Raw genomic sequence first — 6059 nt, forward strand, 5'->3', positions numbered from 1 at the left:
TCAAGAGGATGCCGTATGTCAATTAACTTGAGTTCAAGCAGCTCTCGTTTTTTTGGTTTCATCTGAAAATCATGGTGGTCATTATTGTGTCGTCATTGAACCATGGATTTAGTTGCACGGTTTTGTCCTTTATAACACATAACCCAACCTCAAGTCAATTAATGGAGTAGGAATTAATAGCTACTTTCATTCTCTCCTTCATTTGAAAATGCGTATACAGCAGCAGGAGGGATTCATTTGCTTTCAAAGCTCACTACAAATCAAGTCTTTGTGCATATCTGAGCGTGTGCATATAGATAACGGGGATAGGTTCTAATTAGTCAGGAAAGATGAGAGCGTGATAGCTCTTTTTAAAGATAAAGATTTGGGCCTAATCTCACGCCACCAAAAAAGCAACCACAAAACACGTTTTGTAGAGACGTTTTTGCCCAATTCGTTTGCTTTACGTTTCAAATGACCTGGCAACCACTGGCGGAGCTAAAATCAGACGCAATAACGTGGCAGCTAGTCTGAAAGGCATCTATGCAGCTTACCTCATGCCAACACAGCCATTTTAGGGAGCAGCAGCCAGTTTCTCCATCAAGATGGCTTCCTGAAAGCACACCCCTCATTCAGACTTGCAGTCTTCCTGCATCTGGTGGTCCGTGGCAACTGGCAGCCTCTTTGTCCCCATTGGCACTTGGGATGTAGAGTCTCACTCCTTTCTTTTTTTCCTCTTTTCTCCGGGGGCACAGATGGCACTAAATGCTTCCGTTGACGAAGAAGGGAGGGGAGCTGGTAGAAGAAGGATGAGGGTTGACTATTATTTTTCTTTTCTTTCATTTGGACAATTGCACCATTTTTTTCCTCTCTCCCTCTTGCTCCAAAAAGGCAGTATAAATGGCTGGCAGTTGCTAAGGGGAAACAAGAAAAATAAAGGCCAAAAAGCCCTTTTTATCACTGCCAAAGCAGATGTCATGGCAACTGCTATATATTATTTCTATGGATAATATAATGGTATCAGGCGACTATAATTTCTTGTTCGTGTCATGCTAAAAACTTCACCATGTTCAGACAAACCTGGTATTAGTAAGGTAAATAGTTGTGCATTAGCTCAACACGAATCGTGCGAAGGCATGAACGTCCGGCTTTTGTGCTCTCATAGCCAGCTGTGTGATTGGTCACTGTGAAGGTATACTGAATCAGCCCACATCAATTACTGTCCACCCATAATTTCATTGAATAACCGTTATTCAATTGTACTAGGTAACCGGTTTAGCTGGAAAAGATCATTGTTAATGAATGATGACAGAATTTCTTTGCTCACATTAATTTTACATAAAGTAATATGCAATGTGATAGTGGCCCATACATTCTTATCATTATCGAGATGGAGACGGACATATAATTTCCTCTCTCCGATCATTTATCGCATTGAAGCCTTTGGCCTAATGTCCTGCAGTCATACTTACCACAGATTCCTAGGCATGTTGATGATTTAGATTTATTTTCATTATTTTTACACAGGTCAAGCCTAATGCTTTGAGGGATATTTCTTGAGACAATTATGCTGTTTTATGTTTAACATATAATTATGAGATAATTATGTTTTATGTTTAATAGCCATATCCCTTTTCTAATTTATTTGCTAATATTGTGTGAATTGCACAATGTCTGCCTGTTATGATCTGAATTGACAAATAAACATATGCCACACCTCATAATTTCATTTATCTATATAATGATTAAGAACTACTTTTTGATTATGGTATGCACTTTACCATAAGATAAGCATAAACAGATGCTTTTTATGACTATGCATATATATATATATATATATATATATATATATATATATATATATATATATATATATATATATATATATGGAGAGAGAGGGAGAGAAAGAGATATATAGATTTTCATATGAATGATCCATGTCATGCATATAGTGTCTTGAACTTGATTGGGAAAGACTTTTTGCATTTGGCTCCTTTTAAGTGCATGAATTCATTAGCATTTACTTTATGATTTACTGTGTGTTTGACTTAGATTAACTCTGCAACTAATTGTTCTAATTACAATGTTGCATTGTAATATGCTTTGATTGCACTTACCAGATGGCATTTTCCCCTTAGCTCCAGTCCTCTGGTCTCTCACAAAGACAAAGCAGTTTGAGAGGCTACAGTGAGTTGAAGTAATAAAAGACACCAGGATTAGACAACAATCAGAATATTTTAGTTTAAATTATTGATATAAATTACAAACACATAAATGACAGCCAAATAATGAACACTGAATTAAAAAGCTCAAGCAAGGCCGAATTTGCAACTTAAATCACACTTGGCATGTGAAACAATTTTTAATGTGGCAAATATGGACAGTGTGAAATCTGCTCAGTCAGCTTATGAAACGTATTCTTTTTTCTCTCTCTATCATTTCATTATTAGCTTTTTCATTTCTCTTCAAGTTGTAATTATCAATCATTTTCTCTTCTCTTCATTTAGTTTTATTGACACTCCAAGCTTATACAGCTATCTTTCTGTTTTTTTAATAATAAAAGTATCCATCTTGTGTATTTAGTATGTGCATCTATTACTATCTATACAGCAGAAAAAAAACAAAGACTAACAAGCCAGGCAATTGAGTCCAATTCAGATTAAACTGGCCTAAATTTTAAGCACACAAGCCAGCGTTTTACTTAAATATTTATTTATTTATTTAGTTTATTTTTTCTCCGTATATATATATATATATATAATAAATTAATGATACAGTATTTTTTAATATATGCTTTAAGGAAGAGTTCCTAACACACAGTCTGGTGTGTGTGTGTGTGTGTGTGTGTGTGTGTGTGTGATTTGTGAATGATTTTGAACTTAAACATTTTCAACTAATATTTACATCATCTTCCGCTATTTTTAAAGTACTATAAGGTTGGTGTGTCACAATTACGTTTTATATCACTAAAAAGCCACAGGGATAATAATAAAAAAGAAGAAAAAAAAGAGCCTTCATTCCGCGTTAGATTCCGCCTCGTGCCTTCATCTTTGATGTGTAAAGCCAGATTAATACGACCAATCATAATGAAGCTGCTTCAGCATGCTGTCATTACCTAATAGTTGTTACTGCGAATGGGTCAATGACGTCACGTTCATTTTTTGAATATCAAAGTTGTTTAAAGAAGCATTAAAATGCAATTTAACCAACAAATTACTTAATTACGCATCTTTTATAATCTACGAGTTTTAAAGGATACTCTGTGGGGCTTATTGTCAAACATATCTAGTAAAAAAAAAAGAGAAAATCTTTAGTGATTTATAATAAGATTATACATTAATTCTTAATATTCTTAAGCCATTTTTTCGATAAATCAAAACTAACACGAAGGAAGCCGTTTTCTGGACATGTGACAAAAACGATTTCACCTTTTCATCTTTTAGACATCCTTAATTGTCAGCGTGTGTGTGTTGAGAGGAGAGATTTTCAACACGCTTTTAAAGCGTTCATTTATCTTTGATTAGTGATCGACTACTTGTAAACTTCACATGGATTCCCTTCTAGATCAAACCAAGATCCAATTCAAGTTTATTAAATGCAGGCCTCATGCGCGCGCGTCGGGTGCTGAATCAAAGCAGGCGGATCTTAAAAAAAACTTAAAAACTCAAACTTAAAAAAAATAGCTGAGTAAATCAACATCAATTATTAATATTTTTTTAAATAAATTGTTGCAGTCAATGCATCCAAATACGTGCACCTGTCCAACGCTATAAGGTGCTTTTAAATGACAGCCTGAAACATAACTTATGACCTATCAGCACGATCGTATTAGCCTACTTTACATTGCAGATATTTAAATTGGCTGTGTGACTCACACAGAGCAGAGGGCCTTCTTACCTCATGCAGTTCCCTGCGATCATTCCTTCCCAACTTGTCCACTATGCAGTTAAGGAGGACGTTTCTACTTTCGGTTATCTAGCTTTATGAAGGAAGATAAACACTCATACAGCTAGATAACCAAAGATAGCAACTACCTCCTGTCAACACTTTTTTTTTAATGTGGAACATCTCATAAAGTTGACCTGATGAACGAAAACAGGGTTAATGCGCAATAAATAAATTACTCAAATTGCAATCTTTTTTATAGACCTGTAAATGCTGTTAACAAGTCAAGTGTTGAATTGATTTATGAGGTTCTCCAGATCTCCAGCACGTGGTGAAGACACAATCCACAATAGTCTAGGCCTGAATAAGCGGTGTGGATGCGTTTCAAATTGAGTCTTTGGAGTCATTGTCAGACTTTCCATTCATCAATCCGATTTAAACGGATTTTGTCCCTTCTGGTATCTTCGTTAGGCCCCAACAATGAGACAGTCATCACACCTCCACATGCCTACATGCCCATGCATCTTCACTTCGTGCATTATAATTGCGCAGACTGCAACAGGTAAGGCCTTTTAGAAAACAGTTTAATATAAATCTTACTTTTCTCCCAAAAATGATGCAACTAAGAAATAAGACCCACATAGCTTATAATGTTCGTATTATTGTTATTTAACATGGACTCGTGTTATATATATTTCAACCGTTATGTTTTGCATTATAAACTATGAAGCTGTTTCTTGGCTGTGTTCAAGCGCGTCTACTGAACCCACGTTTCCCTCACGCAAATGTGACGTCATCTAGTTAAATCTGTTTTTAATTACATTTGGAGTTGTTTCTAAATGATGCAAATTATTTCATCACGTATATGCATATTGTATTATAAAAAGTATAAGCATGCATTATAATGTCGGCAAATAGCCTAGAGTTATACAATTGTATTTTAAAAAATATATAAATGTATGTAAGAGAATTGCAATAAACATGCTTTACCAAAATCAAATGCCATTAATTACAAAATCAAGTTAATAAAGGGATAAATCCCTGCAGCCATACAAGTGTGTAGGCTACTATATAATCCAAAATGACCGTAACAATTTTCTTAGGTTATGTATGTCGCCTATTCATATTACTGTTAACTATACACACGCTATATATTTCACGAAAATGTTCCAAACATTCTAGATGCACCTGCTGAGAGTGTACAAAGTACAGAAGGCCACATGCACTTACCACTGAAAACGGCCTTGTCTGTCACATGGGGTCAGTTATAAGCAATTCACATAAAATTTTAGGATCATACTTACATGCATGCATTTTAACATATATGCAAATATTTATAAATTAAAGTCTACTTTAAACTAAAGACTACTAAGTCACTACGAGTTACGTGACCAAAACAATTCGGCGATTCGAGCTGTGTTATGAGTCAACTGATGTTTAAAAATACAAATGCACAAGAGTAGCCTACGCAGAGATAATTGAGATAATTTAAAAATCTTACTTTTAACAATTGACTTGCATATTCCTCTCTGGCAGAAAGTAAGCTACGAGTGGCCGTGTGTCGGGGACAAATAGAGGATCCCGTGCGTCTTGCGTTGAAGAACATGACGCTAAAATCTCTGAGCAGCGCAGAAACATCTAGTCAAAAGCCCAACTCTTCGGTACATCTCTTCAGCGATGTGTTTTCCATTCAAAACTCGCTGTCCTTGAGTATTCAGCCATCGAATGTTGCATCTCAGCCATCCAGAGAACGGAACAGGCAGTTTAATTTCCAAGATGGGGAATTCCTCCCTTGAAAAGCATGCTTACAGTGTTCATGCATGGACGTTAGAGGAGATGCAACATTTAATTTATGAAATCACGCACGAGTATAACCTGCATGCGATTGTCTCATTCCCTTCGCTCCTGCGCTGTGGATGTAATGTTCTCTCTCTCCAGCTTGAGAGAGTCTAGTTTTTGACTAAATGCATCCTCCTTTGGCAGTTCTCTCCCGCAGTGACGTCACTTCAGCAGCAGGCAGCCGAGCGACCAATCAAAACCACACGCGCGTGCTCCCTTTCTCAGTTTCTCTTTCTCTCTCTCTTGCGCGCGCTTTCCATGGTTTACGGAGTGCGCGCGGGACATAGTGTGGCCTATAGGTTGCAGAGTTCATATAGTAACCTAAAATTAATAAAGTTAAGCCTATAATTTCAGCA

General features: G+C 36.3%; 1 long non-coding RNA gene across 1 annotated transcript; it reads right to left on the reverse strand.

The window, feature by feature from the left end:
- Positions 1 to 1877: 1877 nt before the first annotated feature.
- Positions 1878 to 5825, reverse strand: LOC132101608 (uncharacterized). Its single transcript, XR_009423195.1, has 3 exons — positions 5366 to 5825; positions 3877 to 4061; positions 1878 to 2161 (listed from the first exon to the last, which is right to left on the reverse strand). It is a non-coding gene; the product is annotated as an uncharacterized LOC132101608 (long non-coding RNA).
- Between the last annotated feature and the right edge of the window lie 234 nt (positions 5826 to 6059).

This window comes from Carassius carassius, chromosome 2, assembly GCF_963082965.1.
Source record: "Carassius carassius chromosome 2, fCarCar2.1, whole genome shotgun sequence".
Classification (NCBI taxonomy): domain Eukaryota; kingdom Metazoa; phylum Chordata; class Actinopteri; order Cypriniformes; family Cyprinidae; genus Carassius; species Carassius carassius.